General features: G+C 39.2%; 1 long non-coding RNA gene across 5 annotated transcripts; it reads left to right on the top strand.

Annotated features, from left to right (window-relative positions):
* Positions 1 to 1,030: 1,030 nt before the first annotated feature.
* LOC104085834 (uncharacterized) lies at positions 1,031 to 6,960 on the top strand. 5 transcript variants are annotated; one of them, XR_011414613.1, is made up of 5 exons: positions 1,036 to 1,194; positions 1,296 to 1,374; positions 2,389 to 2,460; positions 3,396 to 3,455; positions 6,716 to 6,960. It is a non-coding gene; the product is annotated as an uncharacterized lncRNA (long non-coding RNA). The 5 variants fall into 5 exon arrangements; XR_004504178.2 differs by lacking the exon at positions 3,396 to 3,455 and having other exon boundaries at positions 1,038 to 1,194; XR_004504177.2 differs by lacking the exon at positions 6,716 to 6,960 and having other exon boundaries at positions 1,038 to 1,194; positions 3,396 to 3,555.
* The last annotated feature ends 2,195 nt before the right edge of the window (positions 6,961 to 9,155 follow it).

Here is a 9,155-nt window from a genome sequence, read left to right as displayed (position 1 = left end):
GGCAAATGCGAGTCCCTTCCCCAGCAGCCCAGGCTCGCAAATACGAAGTAGACTCCGCAAATGCGATAGTCACATTCGCGACAAAAACATCGCAAATGCGATGAAACCAGTACCAGCACTCAAAAATCATAAAAATCATTCCGAAACCAATCCGAAACTCACCCGAGCCCCCGAGGCTCCAAACCAAACACCCACTCCTGTCCAAAAACACAACAAGAACTCGCTCGCGCGATCAAAATACCAAAATAACCTCTAAAAGCACGAATCGGATGCCAATACACATGAAGATCACAATAAACTTCAAAGACTTCTAGAATCGCAACCAAGCGTCCGAACGATATCAAATCAACTCCAAATGACGCCAAATTTTTTCAGGTAAGTTCCATATGACAAAACTGACATACTCAAGGCTTCAAATTACGCAAAACAATCTCGAAACGATAAATCGCACCTGAAATCAAAATCAATGAACTTTGAACTTTGAACTTTTAACTTTTAAAAGTTGCATCGAAACATATCAAATCAACCCGGAATAAACTCAAATTTTGCACGCAAGTCCCAAATGACATATCAAAGCTATTCCAATTCCCGGAACTACAATCCAAATCCAATATCCTCAAAGTCAACTTCCGGTCAAACTTATAAACTTTCCAAACCTTTAAATTTCCAACATTCGCCAATTAGTACCGAATCCTTCTAGAAATATCCAAATGCAAATCCGGGCGTACGCCCAAGTCCAAAATCACCATCCGAACATAACGGAACCATCAAAACTCTAATCCGAGGTCAAATGCTAAAAGGTCAAATTTGGTCAACTCTTCCAACTTAAAACTTCAATCTTGAAGTTCATTCTTCCAAATCGATTTTGTATAACTTGAAAACCAAACCGACGATTCACAAATAAACTTATTAGCCAGGTAATTTATTTCCCTAACTCATATAGTAGTGGCAATTAGATATTAGCGAGGAATTAATACCTTTTCACTGGTAATTAAAGAGAATGGCCACCAAATACGGTGCTCCCAATAATTAAATTCTAACTTTTCCTAATATTATCTTCCCTCCAACCTTTTATTTATTCTCTCCCTCTCCCATTTCCTCCTTGTTACCTAGAACAGAAACCCCAATCAAACCATTTCCCAACTGAAGATTATCCTAATCATCGGCAGCGCCAACACCGGCCACCGTCACCAGGTAATCAGACTCATCTCTCTCTCTATATATATAAATATCCTATTTATTCTCCATCTGCTTCAACTTTTCTTCGTTGTTGATGACTCTCTTTCTATCTCTAGAATATGAACCTCTTAACTCTCAACCTTGTCTCTCGTCAGTATTCGCCGTTGCCAGCATCGCTACATACTCAAGACTTAGGTTTGCTTTTTTCTGTTTTTTTGTCTATTTTAGTTTTTAGCATCTTTTCATTGATTTCTACTTTTAGTAAATATTCTATGCGTCTAGCGATTTGCGTAAAATTTTGTTCAGTTTCTTTGGTAATTCCTATAATACAATAACCACTCCAGTAAGCACATAGGTGTATGTTATGTCGTTAAGATGGATTATTTTGCATCTCCCCGTGCCTTTGATTAATTTAGTGGAGTGAGGGTTAGAATATTGTGCTATTTTTCTAGAAAGAAGATCTACAACTACATCTCCGTCCCAAACAACTAAAAATTAAAATCCTATTTGTGTAATAAGTGAGAGACTACTGGTTATTGCTCATTCGGCAGCAATTGTTATTTTGTGGCAGTTACAAATTTAAGTTTTAACTGATTTATGATTTAGGGAGATACGATGTCAATGTGTACTATGAGAATGGTGAAGATTGATGATATGATTGATTTTGGCTTGTTGAAATATTGATTCATAGTCATTTTGATCGATCAGTTGCAAGTGGGCTATATACGTTGAAATACCATGGCAACATGTGTGGATTCACATTACGGTAATCTAGTTTTACTTCACTTGTGATAGTGCACGCTAAATTACCTTCTTGTTTGATTTGTAGGACCATATTGCTTTAGAAAAATATTTACCAGTCTTCCGTAGCAGTTTCTTGGCTAGTTTTCCATGAGCGATACACAAAAGGGGTTGACCAAATACTTAGATATATGAGCTTTTGATTTTGTAATGCAATCTTCTATTTTTCGTTCCTTTGATACTTCGCTTTCAATAAACAAGATAAACGATATGAGAAGGAGAGAACCTATCATTGTGTCTGGTTTTTCCAAAGAATACGAGGCAAAGGAGAGAGATTCAGTGCACGCGTTTAGCTATTTCATCCCTAACAATTGTTAATTGTGGTGCGTGCTCTGCGATTATTGTAATGATATTGTCTATGCTATTATGTCCTACTTGACTTGCGACCAGCTTATATGGTCTTTGTAGATCAAGGGAGATAGTTGATTTCAGATTATCATAGGCCCTAACATGGGTGGGAAGTCAACCTGCATATGTCAGGTGTGAGTTTTCTAAAAATTTGTCCTTTTTTATATTTGTTGTTGTTGTTGTCTCTTTGGCTTTTTACATTTATCTCAGCAGGTCTCCATTCAAATGTTGTTTTTGAATATTTGTACTTGATGGAATTAATTGATTAAAGCTAACAGAGAAGTTGTAATAGCATTAGCATGATGAAGAATCATAGGGTAACACAACTGTTAGAAAAAAAGAATCAAAGCGTAAAACATAGTCTTCAACTGTTTCTAATGCCTTCTGCTTTATTTGAGTTTGAATGATGATTATATCAACATGTTCTTTCCAAGAGATATAAATCAGATATTTCATATTTCTATTCCTTTACTTGTGGAGTGCATGAATAAATTTGGCGCTATACTAATTCAACTTAATAACACCATTAACTGGGGCAATGCCATTGAGAGACAAATGTTCATTGGTTGTGCCACAGTTCAGATTTTAAAACATGAGTGTAACTCTAAAAATATGTTGCAACCTGCTTGAAAAGGTTGTGGAAGTTTAGGTGAAAATTAAAGTTAGACATTTTCCAACAAAATGGAATTTGCTGTTTGAATGAATGCAATTGTTTGGGAGTTGTTTTTTATTGGAACTATGAGTTCGCTATTTTTGTCGTTTTACAAATATAAAACCTTGGTGATGAAGTAAAATCTGTTATGCTTTGATATTAGCAACGGAAAGCATTCGCTAATATTAGCATCATAACCTTAGAAAAGAATTTATGTGGTTGATTTGTACTTGAAGATCATTTAAGATATCTACAAAATGAGGAGGATCTTTACACTGATCTTCTAGGAGAATGGAGATATATGTCTAACTATATCTAATACCATAACTAGGATGAGTATTAGTGTGTAGTTTATGACTTCAACTCATATTTTTCACACTTTAATCTATCTGTTCAACATGTGAACATTTATTAGGCCCATGATGCCAACAGTGGCCATGAACGAGTACCCAAGCATCATGATGTTGTTTAAGTGGTAATATTGCTGAAATTACGCTATCTTCTCACGATTTTGTGCTTGTTTTAGAATACATTAACATATTACTTATTTTTTGAATTATGCTCAATATGTTGCGGATGGCGTTGTGCATCAGTTTATTTGTTTATCGAGTCACCAATTGTCACGATCCAACACTCTAACCTGTCGTGATGGCGCCTATCGATGGTACTAGGCAAGCCGACCTTTCAAAATACTTCAACATTTCATAAAAAGGATAATTCAAAGCTTTTTCATACTAGAAAGTTTTACAAAAAAAAAACCGGAGTTGAATTCAAAATAAAATGCGAAAAGATAGCCCCAAACATCGGGGTGTCACCAAGTCATGAGCATCTAGATATCCAGTCTAATAAAAACAGTGTCTCAAGTATCAATATAGGAAAGAAAGAAAACATAGAAGGAGAGACAAGATCTGCGGACGCCGACAGCTACATCGTAGTCTCCGGTACTCAATCGCGCACGAACTCAATGACCTCCGTGATCAAACAAATCTGGATCTGCACATGAAGTGCAGGGTGTAGCATGAGTAAAACCAACTCAGCACGTAACATAAATAAATAAGGAACTGAGAAGGTAGTGACAAACTATACAAATACAATTTATTTTTAATAATTCCAGCAAAGAATAGACATGCTTTCGAATCCGGCAGTTCAAATCAAATTAGTTTTATACAGTTACAGTGCAGGTAAATCCGGATATAGAATCTTTCAGAAATTTCATGACAATGACAGATAGCAACTAAGTGCATCAACAAATGAAAAAGCAAGTACAGCCTCTCAGGGAAACAGTCACTCAACTCGTCACAACAGCTCAATCACTCGGCTCTCAGCCCTCAGTACTCACACTCAATAGGTACCTGCGCTCACTGGAGTTTGCAGATTCCGGAGGGGCTCCTTTCAGCCCAAGCGTTATATCCGCACGGACAACTCACATGCTGCACGGACAACTCATGTGCTATAGTATCAATATGTGAAACCGCACGGACAACTCACGTGCCACAATATCAATATATGGAACCACACGGAGAACTCACGTGTTGCACGGACAACTCACGTGCCATAGTATCAATAACTCACAGACAGGCCCTCGGCCTCACTCAGTCATCAACCTCTCTAATCTCTCGGGCTCTCGAAAATCAGAAAGATCGGCCTAAACAAAGATTACACAGTGTATCAATAAGAATCAAGAAGAGGCTGAGATATGATACGCAAGTAAAACCATGACTGAGTACAAGACAACAATCAACAAGTAATTCAACAAGTACGCGACCTCTGCGGGTCCCAACAGTACCATCACATAGCCTAAGCATGATTTCTAATATGATTTGTAGCCAAATTTCTATAACACAGGGAGAGCATATAGCTAGCAACAAGTTATTCAACTTTACAGTTTCACGGAATGGACCAAGTCCCAATTCCTACGGTGCACGCCCACACGCCCGTCACCTAACATGTGTGTCACCTCCAAAATACTCATATAATCCAATAATCCGGGATTTCATACCCTCAAGACTAGATTTAAAACTGTTACTTACCTCAAACCTCGCAAAATCCTACTCCGCAATGACTTTGCCCCTCGAATCAATCTCCAAACGCTCAGAATCTAACCACAAGCAGTACTATATAATTAATATAGGCTAAAAAAATCAATTCCATAAGAAAAACACGAAATTATAAGCCAAAATCCGAAATCGGCTCCAACCCGACCCTCGGGCCCACGTCTCGAAATCCGATAAAAGCCACAAAACCCGAAAGCCCATTCATTCACGAGTCTAACCATATTAAATTCATCAAAATCCGACATCATTTGGTCCTCCAAATCCCTAAAATTCACTCTCTAATTTTCAAGCCCTAAAACCCCAAATTTCACTTCAAAATCTCGCTAATTAGGTGGGGAAATCAGTAGGGAATCAAGATTTATGATAAAAAATGAGTACAAGAAGCGTACCTCAATAATCCCCTCGAAAATCTTCTCCCAAATCGCCTAAGTCCAAGTCTAAAATGGTAAAATAAGACTAAAATCGCGAACCCTTACTTTTTAAACCTTCTGCCCAGACTTTTCGCATATGCAGACCCATTGTCGCATTTGCGACGCCGCACCTGCGGAAAATCCATCGCAGGTGTGGATTTCACTTAAAATCCCAGATTCCGCTCCTGCGGCTTCAAGACCGCATCTGCGCCTATCGCAGGTGCGGAAACCTATCGCATCTGCGGCTAAAACTCGCACCTGCGCACAGCTGCCCGCTTTTGCGACCATCGCAGGTGCGGAAAAATCTTCGCACATGCAGCTTCTGCTCAACTCCTCCTTGGCCGCTTATACGGTCCCATCGTCGCTTCTGCGAGCTTGCACCTGCTGTTCTCACTCCGCAGGTGCGATTACACCAGCAACAACAACACTTCAGCTGTCCCTTTCAAATCCAAACCAAGTCCGAAACCTCAGATTTTGCACACAAGTCATATTCAACATTACGGACCTATTCTAACTTTCGGAATCGGAATCCGACCCCGATATCAAAAAGTCATCCCCCGGTCAAACTTTCCAAAAATTCGACTTTCGCCATTTCAAGCCTAAATTAGCTGCAGACCTCAAATTCACAGTCCGGACATGCTCCGAAATCCAAAATCACCCAACGGAGCTAATGGAACCGACAGAACTCTATTCCGGAGTCGTCTTCACACACTTCTGACTACGGTAAAAATCCTGAGACTTAAGCTTCCGTTTTAGGGACTAAGTGTCCCAAAATACTCCGAAACCAAAAACAAGACCTCCCGGCAAGTCACATAAGCAAAAACAGATACGGAAAAAATAATAAATAGAAAATCGGAATTAATACACTCAAAATGACCGGCCGAATCGTTACAGTAGTGCAATTTAAATTTGTGATCTAACAGCTTTGCACCAGTTGCATATGATGGTGACAAACAACTTTTCAATTATTTGATTTGTTCCTACGTGTAGATAACTTATGTATGTGTGTTACCGATATCTATTTTCTCTTCTTGGATGTTGATGGAGCTTTTAACTAATATTATTTTAGAGATATCTGATGTTGGGATGTGCTTTCTAGATAGAATAGTAGTTATAAACAGGTTGAAAATTTATTGATTCTGCCGAAAATTTTAAGAATTTGAAGAGTTAGTAAAATTTTGAGTCTGACAAATTTCAAAGTTATTAGATGCAGAAGTATAATTTTTGCGCTAAGTTTCATCTTTTAACATTCACTCATTTTATTATTTCAGGTCATACCTTATGATGTTTGAAATTTTAGCATATGAAGATTTCAATATGATGAAAAGTTGCAAGAATTATTTGAGGGTTGTGCATCTAGAAATTTGTTGTTGCTAATATTCAATAGGAGTAGTTACGATGCCATTAGCCATTTAGTTTAAACATGTAGTTTCATCGTTTAGCTCGTTGATACATTTGTATATGAATTAGTGCCTACTTTTGTTAGATTTAATGAAATATATACCATATTTTATGATAATAATATATTATATTTTAGTAGCATTTTCCATTATAATTGTATTATGTATAATTAATATTTATTATTGTACCTTTCATTTACTGTCTTAATTGGATTTATCAGCAATAAAAATGGACTTTAAAAGAGCAAAAGAAGATATTTCTTAATGAATTTAGCGGCCACTATAATTGCCGCTAAACAATAGACGTTAACGGGGGTAACAGTTAGCGACAATTTTAATTGGATTTAGCGGCAATAAAAATAGACTTTAAAGGATAGGCTGAACCATTTTGGGAATAGATTTAGCAGCCATTATAATTGCTGCTAATCAGTTGCCGTTAAAAGCATATGGATTTTAGCGGCAAAAAAGCTACCTTTACCGGCACTTTTCTGAATCGCCGCTAAAATCATTAGCGACCCCATGTTCAGCAACCAAAACTTATTGGCTGGTATATTTTTTAGCGGCAATAACAATTGCCACTAAAGGCATTTGTAATTGCCGCTAAAAGCTATTTTTGTAGTAGTGACATCATGCGGAGATACTCGTGCCCTCAAACTATCGAGCGAAGTGCAAATGTTTAAAACAACCAGTCGGGTCGTTACAAGCTTATCAGGATGCATAAATCTCTCAACAACGCAAAGTAACCTTATCATAATATAACTACAATATCTACCGAATCTTTCTTTATACTTGTAATGACCCGGCCGGTTATTTTGAGTATTTTAGCCCTGGTCCTCTATTTATTGACTCTTCTATGTTATATTGCAGTTATGTGACTTGCCGGAGCATTTGGTTTTGGTTTCGGGTGAGTTTCAGAGGGAAATGAGACATATAGTCCCCAAGATGGAGACTTAAGTTGAAAGGGCTGACCGTAGTTTTTCCGTTTGAATCGGCGAAAGTTAGAAAGTTGAAAGTTTGGAAGGTTGAGAAGTTTGACCAGAAGTTCGAATAGGTCCGTCATGTCATTTATGACTTGTGAAAAAAAATTGAAGTCAATCGATGTTGTTTTGGTATGATTCGACGTTAGTTTTGGAAGTCGGATGTTCATAGTTTCAATAGGCTTAAATTGGATTGCGATTCGTTGAATCGATGTTGTTTGATGTGATTTTTGGCCTAGACTAGGTCCGTTATGTGTTATGGAACTTGTTGGTTTAACTGGACGGGGTCCCAGGGGCCCCAGGTGTGAATTGGATTGAATCCGGAATAATTTTGGACTTGAAGGATTGTTGAACCTGTTGCTACTCTAGTGTCATCGCACCTGCGGAGGGTTTGGTCGCAGGTACGGATACGCAGATGCGTGAGGTTGATCGCAGAAGAGGCCTACTAACATCCATCACAAAGGCCAGATAAGATAGACAACCTTTCTCAACCATCCGCTGAGCTTTAAAGTATGGAATCATTCTACTGGGAACATAGTCTATAGAGCCGCTCCATTCAACCCTCAGCAACCTCGGCATCGCCAACGTCACATTCTTAGCATGAGAATCTAGAACATCATGACATGGAGACAGCCAATCCATACCCAAAATCACGTCAAAAATGACCATACTAAGAAACAAGTAGAGATCTACTCTGGTCTCCAGACTCCCAATAGTCACCACACATGACCGATATATACGGTCCACAATGATAGTATCGCCCACTGGAGTGGACAGATGAACAGATGAAACTAGAGACTTACGGGGCATATCCAGATAATGAGCGAAATATGAGGACACATATGAATAAGTGGAACCAGGGTCAAATAATACGGAGGCATCTCTATGGAAGACCGAGATAATACTTGTAATCACAGCATCAGAAGCAATGGTATCTGGTCTAGCAGGAAGAGCATAGAAACGGGCCTGGCCGCCCCCTGATGGGCCTCCCCCTCTCGGGCAACCCCTAGCTGACTGGGCTCCACCCCGAGCTGGCTGAGCGGGTGGTGAAGAAACTGGTGCTGATGTCAGAGACTAGCTCCTCTGCTGAGCCGGACCTCCCGTAAGGTGGGGACAATGCCTCCTGATGTGGCCAAACTCTCCACACTTATAACAACTCCCCGGTGCTGGTGATGGGGACTGAAGGGAGCCATGAGCACCGGGATAACTGGCAGAAGGACCTGGCATAAACGAACTCTGACCCGATGGAGCACGGGACGAACTCTGAGCTGGGAGGGCACTGAAAGATGAATGGCTCTGCTGATAACCATGTGAACCATGGCCAGATGATGCAC

This window comes from Nicotiana tomentosiformis, chromosome 3, assembly GCF_000390325.3.
Source record: "Nicotiana tomentosiformis chromosome 3, ASM39032v3, whole genome shotgun sequence".
In the NCBI taxonomy this organism is placed as follows: Eukaryota; Viridiplantae; Streptophyta; class Magnoliopsida; order Solanales; family Solanaceae; genus Nicotiana; species Nicotiana tomentosiformis.
This window is presented reverse-complemented; position numbering and strand designations above follow the sequence as displayed.